Raw genomic sequence first — 14,199 nt, 5'->3', positions numbered from 1 at the left:
CCCTCACCCCCTCCTCCCCTCCCCACCTTCAAACACTTTAATTCCATTTTTACATTTTCTTATATTTTTTTCCTTTTCACTCATTCCCCTTTCCCTATCCTTCTCACTGTCCCTACACCTTTGGTCCTTTTCTTCCTATTTCACATTGCTAATTGTCCCTTTAGGATCTTGAGTACTATTTTAGTTTTTCACACCAGAGAAACTATTCAGTATTTGCATATGTGTGACTTATTTATTTCACTTAGGAGTATATCCTCAAAATGTACCCATTTACCTATGAATGAATCTACTTTCTCATTCTTTATGGCTGAGTAGTATTCCATTTTATAGAAAAACCACATCTTCTTTATCCAGTTTAGTAAATATGTTTTTAGCACAATAAAAAACTCTTGCATGTTTCATGCTTTTATAATAGCTTTATAATCTTATGATATACAAAACTTCCCTTGTTAATATGACAAAAAACCTGTAGAGATAAAATCACAGTAAAAATATTTTTGGTATAAGTACATTAGCAGTAATATCCAGATTTGATGATTATAGACTCTTATAATTGTATACTATCAAAAGAGAATTGATACCAGGTAAAGAGGTGAAAGATGGGAATTATATATTTATTCAATCTGAAATGTCATCAATAAGGAATTAGGAATTAGTTTCACTTATGGAAAACACATGAACAAATTTATTATTAGGTGTCAATTTGCTATTTGCAACCTGACCTTGAAAATTACTACTTGAAATTATATATTACACCGTTTCATTTTCATTTTATGTTCCGGGTTGTAGATTTCCATATCAGAAGTGTTGGTGGTATAGTGGTTAGCATAGCTGCTTTCCATACTATTACCTTGAAAGTTATCACCTATGAACAGAACTTTTAAATTTTTTAAATTGAATTCTTCTAAATTTTAATTTGGCTCTTTCAATATTTAATTTTAAAGTTGGGTCTTCCAATTTTTAATTGAATCTTCATTCTCACCTGTATTAAAGCACACAGCCTGGGTTTTTTTGGAGGGGAGAGTAATGGGGATTGAATCCATGGTCTTCATACTGAACTACATTCCCACCCCCTTCTAACCCCCCCTTTTTGAGATAGGATCTTGCTAACTTAATAAGTTGCCAGCTGGGCTTGAAGTTGAGATCCTCCTGCCTCAGCTTTCCAGACTGCTGAGATTAGGTGCCACCATGCAATGCAAAGTTTATATGTAGTTTTGAAAGTAAAATAGATGTACATCTTCTGAAGTGTGGTGTCTTTTTTTTTTTTTAAGTCATGTTATGGAGAAATCCCCCCAGGCGTTTAAGCCCAGATTTACAAGTGCCTATAATTTCAACGGATACTTCCAAGTATCATCTGAGAGTGGAATAACTATAATTCAAGATTCTCATAACTTTTTAGACCCTTAGCAGCATTTTTGCTCTGGTAGCTTCACAACTTTAGTTATGATTCTAGGAAATTTAAGCAAACAGCTAGGAGATAAGCGAGTAAAGTAGGGTTTATTACTTACAGCAAGATAGCACCCAAAGCATTGTCTCCCCAGCCATGAGGGAGAAGGGGATTGTATTTGGAAGACATATATTTATAATGAAAAGACCAGTCATAACATGTAGAGGCAGGCATGTTCCTGAGGATGCTCATTTTGAGACTGTGCCTCTTTATACTTTGCATGTTCAAATATGGCAGACTGTAGTACCTCCTGGGTGAAAAATTTAGCACTGTAATGCAAAGTTCATTCTAGGTCACCTAGAAGAGTGATTCTAACATGCTTCTAAAAGTTCCCATGTAGCAGCTAACAGAAGGAGAAAGAGAAGGAAAACAAAAAAAAAAGCAAAGAATTTCATTCAACTGCCCAAAACTAACTTTGGGAATATGATGAGTTCTTATTTTTATATATTTCAACCAGGAGAGCTTTCATGTGAAAAGAAAAAAGTGTCTTTTCTTTCTTATTACCTTAGTGTTACTCTGGTTAAGTTAACTGCACTGGTATAAGTAGGTGGATCTTCATATATGAATTGAGAATCACTATAGAAACTTCCATTCTCTTCACACTAGTAATCCAAAAGGACCTTCTTCAGTGTCTGACTACAGTGCCTGAAATTTCCACCATCCATTCTCATGCTATTCCAATGTCTTTCATTTGTGGTAGACATTGCTTTTTCCATGTTGTGTTCTTTTTTGACTTCTAATATTTTTGGGAGTAAAAAAAAAAATCAATACCATTGTGATTTTTTTCATTCTTTCCTTTGACAAGTTGATACCTGGGGTAGCTTGAGAAATCAAGAGAAATTGGTAAGCAGGAAAAAAGTGACTATCAAATTTACTTTTATTGAGCATTTAACTCCTTTCCTACTCCTATTAAACAGTTCCTCTGAGGATAATTTTTTTTTTTTTTTTTTGGTATCAGGGATTGAACTCTGGACCTTGCGCTTGTGAGGCAGGCGGCAGTACCACTGCGCTAAATCCCCAGCCTGATTAAAATGTTTTATATCTGTGCTCTCCAGTACCATAGCCACCAGCCACATGTGACTACTGAACACTTGGAATATAGTTAGTATGACTCTGTACCAAATTAATCATTTTAATTAATTTAAATTTGATTTAAATAAGCTCACGCACACCAGGTATGGTGGCACACACCTGTAATCCCAGAACTTGGGAAGCTGAGGCAGAAGGATCACTGTGAGTTCAAGACCATCCTGGGCTACATACTGAGGTGAGTGTCAATTACATAGTGAGACCCTGTCTCAAAAAAACAATAAAAAAATAAGCACATGCAGCTAGTGGCTATGGTATTGGATAGCATATATTTACACTGTTAAGGCTTGAATCTAGATGTCCCCCCAAAGCCTCATGAGATCATAGGTAGGTCTATTCAGAGGTGGCTGGATCTAGGGTATGTGATGCTAGGATTAAGGTTGTGTGATTACTAAATTAGTCCACTGATTGATCAAGCATAGTTCTGGGTGTGGATAAAGGGAAGGCCCAGCCTGGGTGTGGATGGCCCACCTGGAAGGGACAAAAGGCACAGGCAGACTGCTGCCACTGCCTGCTGCTGCCTACTGCTTGCTGCTTGCTGCTTTGCTACCTTCTGCCTGTCCTGCCACACTATGCACTATTTCTCCTCTGCGTTGTCCTTCCACCATGGCACCCTGCCTTGGAGACAGTCATCTATGGAATGCAACCTCTACAGACTGTGGGCTGAAATAAACCTTTCCTCCTTTTTCTTTGGTATTTGGTATTTTGTGTCAGCAACAAGAAGAATGATTTAGGTATAGACACTATATTAAACACTCCTTTTTTTTAAAAAAATGAGGGCTCATTGTGTTGCCTGGGCTGGTTTCTAACACTGGGACTTAAATGATTGTCCCAACTGCTGGAACTGTAGCTATTGCCTCTCATTTTCTGTAAATATTTTAATCCTGACAACAATTTTATGACAAGGAGTTTTATTACTTCATTGCACAAGATCTGGGAAATAAGATTCAGATGAATTAAGTAAATTTTTAATGTATCACACATTCAGTGTTTTAAGTAATTAAGATAAATTTAGTAATTTTGAGTGGTAAAGTGCATTTGGGCCAGATCTGAAACTCTGCTCTTATAAAGATAAAGTCTCACTATTTGTGTTGGCAAACCTTAGCCATATTCAGAGACTGCTTTTCTTCTGGCTGCTGTCAAGGAAGTAAAGTATTAAAAGTTATGAAATTAAAAAATTATCTTACTTTTCTTGTCACTGGGACAAAATATCCAACACCTGTAACTAAGGAGGAGAGATTTATTTTGGCTCACATTTCAGTCCATAGTTGGCTGGCTCCAAGGCAGGACAGCTTTGCACAGGTGCATGGTGGAGGAATAGCTGCTCCATGGCAGGAAGGAAGCAAAGAGAGTCAAGGGAAATGCCAGGAAGAGGGATATGCCCTTCTAGTTCACATCACAGTGACCTGCCTCTTCCAATCCATCAGACCCCACCCAATAAGTCAGCTATCACAACTCCATAATCCAGTCACTTTCCAAGTACATATTCTAATTACACATGAGGCTTTTTGGGGAACCATTTAAATCTAATTCATAACAAATATATAATTTTCCATCTTACTTAAAAAGTACGGTAACTTACGTACTAGAGACCTTCATGTAACTTGAGAGCTGCTTTTCCTAAGGGCTGTGCCCTGAAGCTTTGACAATATAATCAGGTTAATTAGTCTGCCTCAAAGGAAACCTTGATCTCACTGCAGATTATTCTTGCCTTGGAATCTGACTTCTGAGAATAGCCCATTAAACTACTGAGGTTTCTGCCTTGTGACATTTAACATTATTACTGCAATTTTACTAATTATGAGTTATCTGTGAGAGAGGGCTGAATAGGATAAATCTATTGCATATTTGATTATGTCTCTCTCAGTAGCAGTAAAAATGCTGAGAAAATTACCAATTTATGAATGGCCATAGAAATGATTTCTAGTTCTATTTTCTTTATCTTTTTGTCCTTTAAAAAAAAAAAGTAAATGGATGCAACATACTGTTCTATGACTACATCACTTAGCCAAAACAGGTAGCTCTTTGAATTCTAGAAACTTTTGCTTTCATAATAGAAGGTCAGGAAGTCATTTTTATGGGAAATTAAACTTCTTCGCAATAGTAGAAGGAAATTTTCAGTGTCACTGTTATAATTATACCATGTGGTTAATAAATGATTGATTGCATCATGGAGCTCAATTCCTTTCCCCTCTAATTCAGATTCTACCTGTAATTACCTCAGTTGGAAATCTTACTCTTCACTTAAGTGCAAATTTTAATTTGTTGTGTTTTTTCTTTAGTCAAATATTTGCCTTAGTAAAGTTTCAGCTGTGGAAGATTAAGTGTCATGTTCTGGAATTCACCCATCAGCTCAGCTTAGAACATTGACTATAGTTTGCAGAATGTGGAAGTTACAGGGTGGATGACACAGAAAACCACTCATCACTGAAGATGAAATATGTCTTTCTTTGTCTCTTAGCAGATTACCGAAAATTTTTCCCAAAAGGGTATTTATCATTTTAGTTGATAAATTAAACAAGAAGCTCAGATTGTGCTTTCTAGAATCTTGATTCTGTAGAGCATTTATCTTAATGAAATCTGGCCGTACCTGTTTAGGTGAGACAGCCAATTTTATCTTTGCTCTGGCACTGAGTCCTGCCATCTGCTAGGTTTAGGTTTCCAACACAAGGAAGGTACAAAGTAGAGCCAACTTGGTAGTGACAGCTGGTGGGGAAAACAATCATTACGTTTAAACAGTGTCCTTGGAACATGCTATGAGGTGGAGACATATATTACTTCATCTTACAGATTGTGATACATTACTTGGAATTTTAATATCTGACCCACTCTTATTTTCACGTCTAGGGTGAAGTTTCTTCCTCCAGTGCACTGTGTCATCTACATGTTCTTGTCTAGGTCACTTCATTTTTTTGCTTTGGAGAATTATAAAATGCTTATGAACATTGAAGTACTGTAGATATTCCATGGAACAATACGTCTCACATTTAACAGATATCTTGAGGACACGCTGTTCATTTCAGCCTATGTATATTTTTAAACTGAAAATGATCACAGACAGTATTTGTATATTACAGGAGAAGTGATCATGTTAGAGGCAAGCTAATACTTGAATATTTTTCTGCATTAAAAACATCTCTAGGATAATTAGTAACAGATAAGCAAAGACAATTTGTTTTAGATTAATACATTTACATTTGAACAATTGGAATTATATTTTAAGCCATCTGGTATAAATCGTATCCCAAGCCTGTTTTTGTAACTAATTAGTTGTTTCAATTTTCAGTTTTGGTTTTTTAGCAAGCAAATGAAGCTGCTGCCACAACTTTAAAAATAGTTAACTATTGGAAGCAACCTGTATCTCAGGAAATAACATATTAGGACTGGGGTGAGGTTGGTGAAGAGGAGTGAGAGGGACCAAAGGAAAGCCCACAGAGGAGAGTGTGCAAAAGACCTGTGTTAAAGAGAGAGATAATTTTAATCCAGATCAGAGAGTCAGGGAGAAATTACATATTAGAAAATATGGCCTATACAACTATTTAGTTTTCAGCTTTGCATTTGGAAACTTAATTTTATCTTTCCCTAAAAGGCAACATAAAGAAAGAACTCATTTTTTGCTAAGTGCTAGTCGCACAGGAGCATGGAATAAATGAAAGAAGTAGTAAAAAGTGACTTTATTTTTTTTGCCTTGGAGAAGTATAAAATGCTTATTCACTAAGCATGAAACCAAGTTATCTATTATTCACCGCAAACCTTTTATGGAACAAAATGAGGTATAAATTATGTATTTTGCATTTTGAAATAAAGTGGTAAGTAGAAGAAGAGAGGCAGAAACTTTGGGTGAATCAGAATGGGAAAGAAATGCAGAAGGTTTAGAGCAGGAATAAAATGGAAAGACAGGAAAGAAGAAAATGTGTGGTTTATTTATAAGAGTATATATCCCCTTAATAGTTTGGCCTACTGTTAACCTGGAACTTCTGTTAGTATTAATAAGAATTTCTCCATTGAAATTCTTGATTTTACTTATATTTAATAGGTAAGTATTTAGTATCTAATATGCACTATAATACTATTTGCTATGATGGGAGTATGGGAGATATTATTATAGTGTTTACTGGGCAAAAACAATCCTAACCATTAGGAAAAGTCCTTTGTTTGGGTTATTTTATTTAATCCTCACAACAATCCAGTCAAGTATATAGTACCACCTCCTCTCACCATAGGTCTACACTACATGTAGCAAAAGTGAGATATAAAGTCAAAGTTGATGAACACATTTATGAAGTGTTCCAATTTGTGGTATTTTCTGATTTTTATTGTGTAAATGCATCTACTGTGGCTGGTTTCAGGCTACCAGTGATTTAACAACTGATTTGCAAGTTTCCTGAATTAAACTATTGGTAATAATAAGTATTATGAGGCCGTCTTCAGCATACCTCTGGAAGTAGTTGTACCCATGTCCTCTGTGTATATGAATACTTACAGTCTAGTAAAGGAGATAAAGCTATATAATATGAAGCAGAAATTAAGAGTCAGCAGATAAAGTGGCATGGATTTTTGTACTTTTAGCCAGTTCATTTAATTTTCATTTCCATTTAGAGAAGCCTCTGTGATAGAGACATTTAAACTATGTTTTGAGGAATGGGTGATTTGGAGATGTGGAATTTAGGGGCAAATGAGCTGGGAGTATTGAGAAAAACAAACCAGTAATATTCAGTGTTCTCATTCTTAAAGTACAGTACAGAATTTTGGCTTTGAAGCAGCAGTACCCAAATGGGCCAGAAGGTGGTGGGATAGCTCTGTCTTGTCCATTTAACTACAAAGAATAGACAAGAAATATTTCCTTATTAAAAATGAGGAGTTTTAAAAATGCTTCTAGGAAGTATAATAAAGAATATGAGAAATTGTTTCTTTTACTGTGATATGCTTAGACTCACATTTACACAACCTAAGAGAAATTTATGTTTAAATTCTAATGGGTATGCATTTCTAAAATGACTGACTGAATAAGTTGGGCGAAGATGTAAATTATCTAGAGATATTAAACTTGGGAACAATTTTATTGGTTAGAGAGCTTAGAATCAGGTATGTCTTATTTAAGTTTTTCTGTGGTTTAAAAACCTTAACCAACATAATTTAAATGTATGTACAAGATTTGAATGGTTCCAGTGTTCCATGCACTGTGCTATGTGTAATTTGCTGTCAGTAGTTATAAGATGCAACATAAACAGTTATGAATCAAGTTTTAAAATGTTTCTTTTAGGTGCTGCTTTAAATTGTTAGTCTACAAAGTGTGCTAAATAGAAACTTTACAGCTATGTGTTTTACCCTGTTTGGAGGAGAGTAACAAAGAAAATAGGTTTGAATTAAGACAGATATCATCTCTGATCAACAACAGTGGAGGGACGGACTGGCATGAGTGGTGTTGGGGCTGAATCCCAACACATCTTCATGAACAGAGGCAGTATAATTAAAACATATACTTGCTTGAAGGCAAGAGCAAAAGTCCTGACTCTTAGGTTCCTTCCTGTCATATTTAAAGTTTGTAAATGTTAATATAGTCATATAAGAATAGGCTTTAATACACCATGAATGCAGTTAACGTGAAAATGATCCAGTGTTGACCTTGCTCTCTCATATTGTCTTGTTTCCTCAGCCATAGAATGATGCCAGTCTCATAGGATAAGGCTCAAGATTTAATTAGGCAGGACACGTAGAATATGCTTTGAGAACTGCAAATAATTTTTTAAATGCCAAGAGAGGGACACATCTTGGAATTTCTGCTTCATCCCTAAATGACAGAATGTTGGCTTCCAGCTGCTCTTTTGCTTCTGCTGTGTTTCTTGGGTCTCCTTTCTGTGAATATCCTTCTTACTATCTCCACCTCAACCTCCAAGTTGTTGTTTTCAATCTATTTCAGTTTTGTTTTAGCTTGGCTAAGGTTTAAAATGGCCTCCACTGTGAATGTGGTGACATTATTGCCTAATGGGAGCGAATTATGCTATGTACTATGCAGAAAAAGTTGCAAAATAATGAACAACAGTGCTATGTGAGCTGAAGTCTTTCTTTTATTCTTATAGAAAAACAGTAAATAAGGGAGTAAAGGGAAGTTTACAAAGGAAATTAAATTTTATTTAGAAATAGCTTCATTACTTTTATTTTTTGAATGAGGTGATTTTGTTGCAATAGTGACATAGGTTAAGGGGACTAATTAGATGTTAATCTTATGCAAATAGCTATTAAGACAGAAGCCAACTTTAGCAATACTTTCAGGATATTTCTATATCCATCAAAAACTGTGAAATACTTATACAAAACAAAGCAAAAGAAAAAAACAAAAGGAACAGTTCAAACACAAAGCTTGTACAGGGAATGGAAGTATAAAGATCGGAGCAGAAATCAATGAAATTGAGACAAACCCCCCCAAAATAAAAAAAACCCAAATAATACAAAGAATTGATGAATCAAAGAGTTGGTACTTTGAAATGAAAAAGATAAGGTCACAATGGATACTACCAAAATAAAAAAGATTGTTTACAAGTACTTTGCAAAACTGTACAGCAGTAAATTGAAAAATTCAGAAGAAAGGGACAGATTCCTAGATAGATATGAATTACCATACTGAAGCAAGATTTTAAAACCCTGAATACTCCAACAATAAACAATGACTTTGAAGCAGTAATAAAAAACCTAACAACTAAGAGCGCTCAGGTCCAGATGGGTTCACTATTGAATTCTGAAAAACTTCAGAGAAGTTTTAACACTAATACTCCTCAATCTTTTTACTGAAATTGAAAGTGAAGAAGGACTCATGAAGTCATTCCTGGAAGCTACCATTACCCTGATTCTAAAACCAGACATGGGTCCAGTAAAAAAAAAAATTATAGACATACTGCTTAATGAATGTAGACAGAAAAATCCTTAACAGACACTGGCAAATAGAACACAGTGAATCATCAAAAAGATCATAGATTGTGACCAAGTGGGCTTTATCCCAGGGATGCAATAATGCTTCCACATAGTCAAATCAATAAATGTAATTCATCACATAAACAGAAGCAAGAACAAAAATTGCATGGTCATCTAAGTAGATGTAAAAAAAGCTTTTGACAAAATGCAACGTAATTTCCTGATAACACTAAAAAAACCAGATTTTGAAGGACTTTATCTCAGTCTGATTAAAGCCATAAATGACAAATTTACTGTGAATAGTATATTAAGTGGGGAAAAACTGAAAGCTCTCCCTCTGAAATGAGGAACAAAACAAGGATGGCCAGTATCAACACTCCTGATTAACATAACCCTCAGAATACTAGCAACAGAAATTAGGCAAGAAAAAGAAGTAAAAGGGATATGTATAGGAAAAGAATAAGTCAAATTATGATTATTTGCAAATGGCATGATCCCCTACATAGAAGACCTCCCCCAAAAATCCGCCAGAAGATTCTTATACATAATATCCAAATTCAGTAATGTAGCAAGATAAAAAATCAACACATAAAAAACAGATGTATTCCTGTATATTGATAATGAGCCCACTGAAAAAGAAATTAGTCAATACCTAGAAAATACCAATACCAAGAAAAATTAAATACTTAGGAGTTAACCTATCCAGAGAAGTGAAAGACCTTTGCAATGAAAATGCCAGAATTCTGGAAAAGTAAATCAAATAGGGCATAAGAAAATGGAAAGATATTTCCTGTTCCTGCATGAGAGCCAATATAGTCAAAATGGTTATATATCCAAAATTGATATGCAGATCTAAGGCAATCCCAATAAAAATTGGAACAGCATTTTTTTTTTTTTTGTACCAGGCATCAAACTCCAGACCTTGCACTTGTGAGGCAAGTAGCAGAACCACTGAGCTAAATCCCCAGCCCTGAACAGCATTCTTTACAGAACTGGAGAATACAGTCCTAAAATTTATGGGGAACCAGAAGAGACCCAGAATATAGAAAGAAATCCTGGATAAAAACCATAAATTGAGAGGCATCACAATTCTGGACATGAAATTATACTACAAAACTGTGATGAAAACAGCATTATACTAGCCCAGAAACAAGCATGAAGATCAATTAAACAATAGTGGATGCAGAAACAAACAAACAAAAAACAAAAACCCAAGTACATTCAACTGTTTGGTCTTTGACAAAGAGTCCAAAAATATACACTGGAGGAAGTATACTCTCTTTAACTAATGGTGTTGGGAAAATTGGCTATCCAGCAGATTGAATCTAGACCCATATGTGTCACCATGTACTAAACTAAACTTAAAATGGATCAAAGATCTGTATGTTAAAACAAATGCTTTATTTGATGGAAGACAACATAGGTAATGCTCTTGAAGTCATAGGTGTAGGTGAAGACTTTCTGAACATAACTTCAATTGCACATCAAATAAAATGATTATCAGATAATGGGACCATGTCAAATTGAAAAGATTCTGCACAGCAAAAGAATCAACCAACAGAGTGAAAAATAATCTATAGAACGGGAAAAGTTTCTGCCAGTGATTTTTCAGACAAAGGACTAACATATAGAATATATAAAGAACAAAAAAGTTAGACCCCTCCAAATAAAAGACAATTTAAAAATGGGCAAGCTAAATGTATTCATTTCTCAGAAGAAGTATAAAAGGCCAATAAACATGAAAAATGTTCAACATCTGTGGTCATTAGAGAAATGTAAATTAAAACAACACTGAGATTCCATCTTACCACCGAAAAAGTGGCCATCATCAGGAAATGAAATGATACAAAATGTTGGAGAAGATGTGCAGAAAGTCCTTCTACACTGTAATGGCAATGTAAACTAGTGTAACCACTATGGTAATCAGTGTGGAGATCCTCAAAAAACTAAAACTGGTAATTCCATCTTACCTAGCCATTCCCCCTGTAGATATCTTCCTGAAAGAGTTAAAGTCCTCATGTTACAGTAATAAATGCATGCCTATGTTTATGCAACAGAATTCATAATAACTAAATATTGCAAACAGCCTACATGTCTATTAGTGAATGAATGGATAAAGAAAATATGAGATTTATACACAAGAGTACTCAGTCACAAAGAAAGATAAACAAGTCAATTGTTGACAAATGGATGCAATTTGAGACCATAATGTTAAGGGAAATAAATCAGACACATAGGTTTAAATATCACATCATTTCTCTTACATGAGAAACCCAAAGTATAAAGAGAGCAAAATAGAAGATAATGGGAAGTAAGGAGTTAGATCCTTCTCAAGGGGAGGTGATCAAGATATGGAAGGAGATGGAGGTAGAGGGGGGTGTTGGGGTGAGAAAAAGAGTCAAGATGTGTTATTACATGTACCAACTCCACACAAGAAATGTAAACATTCACGCAAACATGTACAAAAAGAAAATAAATGAAAAAGAAAAAAAGGGAAAGAGATCAAGAGGTGGATGGAGGTAGGGAGGAGGGAAGGAAAGGAGTAAAACATGAATTAAAATATACTATGTATACATACTGACTCCCTACAAGGAATGCCAATATTGTGCACTATAAATGTAGTAATAAAATAAGTACACTAATAAATAAATAAAATAACCTTAAATACTGGAGAAAAAAAAACTTCTTTACACAAAGAAAACTAACAGAGGGAAGAGCTAACCTGTGGAATGGAAATATTTTTTGCCATCTGTTCCTCAGGCAGAGGACTAATATGTAGAATGTATAAAGAGCCAAAAAAATCGCACCATGCAAAATAAAAATATTAAGTCAAGGATGTGCTACTGAAATGAATATATACTTCTAAAAATAAGAAGTACAATTGGCCAGTAAATACATGAAAAAATTCTCAGCATCTCTGGTCATTAGAGAAATGTAAATTAAAACAACGCTAAGGTTCTATATTATTTCATAAAGAATGGCTATCACTGCTGGATGTGATGGTGTATATCAGTAATCCCAGCTCTTGGAGGTTGAAGTGATAGGGAAAACTTTAGTAGCAAAAACCTAGGAAAAGTCACTAGATAAGATAATGTCGGCCCTTCACTCCTTTTAGTTCAGAATAAACCAGCACGGAAGGCATCTAGTCTCCCTCAGAAGTTTTGTAAATGAAAGGAACCATTGTTAGCTTTGCTGACCAAACATGCTCCCTTCCCCATGGCTAGAATAGATAACTAAATAAATCTTAAAGGTAACCTCCCCTAATAAATAACTGCAGCCTGGTTGAAATTCAACTGCCTCCCCACCATGTTTTGACTATCAGCAGTATAAACTGTGAAAATGCAATGGAACCACCTAAATGAGATCAAGGCTGTAAAGCCCTATAAAAGAAATTGTAACCCAGTGTGTTGTTGATCCAGACACGGCTGATGTGCGATAGACCCTTGTCGATGAGTAAACTTTTGTTATTTTATTTCCAATCTGCTGCCTTTCTGTGTGTCACCAGCTAGTTCCTTCTGTAACAGAAGCAAGAGGGTCTCCACAAGTTTGAGGCCAGCCTGGGCCTCATAGTGAGATCAAGGGCAGCCTGAACTGTTTAGGAAGGTCCTATCTTTAAAAAAAGGCTATCATCAAGAAATCAAATAACAACAAATATTGGCCAGGCTGTGGGGAAAAAGAAGCTGTCTGTATTATTTTTGTTAATGTAAACTAGTACAATTACTATGGAAATCACTATGAACACTCCCTCAAAAAACTAAAATTAGAAATTCCATGCAACCCAGCTATTCCTCTTCCAGATACCTCCTTGAAAGAGTGAGTTAAAGGTTTCTTATTATTATGGTAACATTCATCTTATACATGTTTATAGCAGCATAACTCATTACAGCTAAACCTTGGAAGCAGGCTATATGTCCATTAGCAGATGAATGGATCAATAAATGATGTGTGGGTGGGAAAAATTAAAAAACTGAAATAAAAATTGAAAAAAAAGAATGAGGAGAGAAAAGTCAGATGAAGAATCCAGTTAAAGGCCGGGCATGGTGGCGCAGGCCTGTAATCCCAGCACTTGGGAGGCTGAGGCAGGAGGATCGCTGTGAGTTCAAGACCAGCCTGGGCTACGTAGTGAGTTCCAGGTCAGTCTCAACTACATAGTGAGACCCTGTCTCAACGCCCCCACCAAAAGAATCCAGTTAAAGAATAAAAGAACATCAATAAATTAGGTAAAAGTAATAGAAGCAAAAATCAAGAAAAATAAAAAAGAATAAAACAATGAGTAAAAGAAGGAAAAACAAACAAATAAACAAAAGAAAAAACCCAAAGTAAAACAAATGATTCCAAAGAATTCTTCCATGTGTTTGGGTGATTCAAGTCCTGAAGAATTGGAATGCACCAGATATAAGGGAAGGATAGTGAATTACAAGTAGGGCCTATTTTGTTTCCAAGTCTACTTTTTGTTTATGTGAACACTGAGTTCTGCCCTGACTTTTCCCTAGGTGGTATCAATCAGTGGTGTGGTATCTGCCTTAGGTGCTGTGCTCATTCCAGTGTCTTTTAGTGTTTCTGCCCTTCTGTGCATCCCGCCTAGCTTTATGGCCTGTGGGGTTGTGAAGTGCCTCACTTTCTCCATCAGCCCCTACCTCTGTACACCCCAGAGTGTGGCAACCATTCAGGGTGAGGCCTGTCCATGATCATATTGGCAGATGGGGAAAGGAAATAGACCACTGAGCTCTGTGACTGAAATGGTGGCGAGGGGG

This window comes from Fukomys damarensis, unplaced genomic scaffold, assembly GCF_012274545.1.
Source record: "Fukomys damarensis isolate Sample0158 unplaced genomic scaffold, DMR_v1.0_HiC HiC_scaffold_28, whole genome shotgun sequence".
Taxonomy (NCBI): Eukaryota; Metazoa; Chordata; class Mammalia; order Rodentia; family Bathyergidae; genus Fukomys; species Fukomys damarensis.
The sequence above is the reverse complement of the archived record's forward strand: the minus strand, read 5'-3'. Positions refer to the sequence as shown.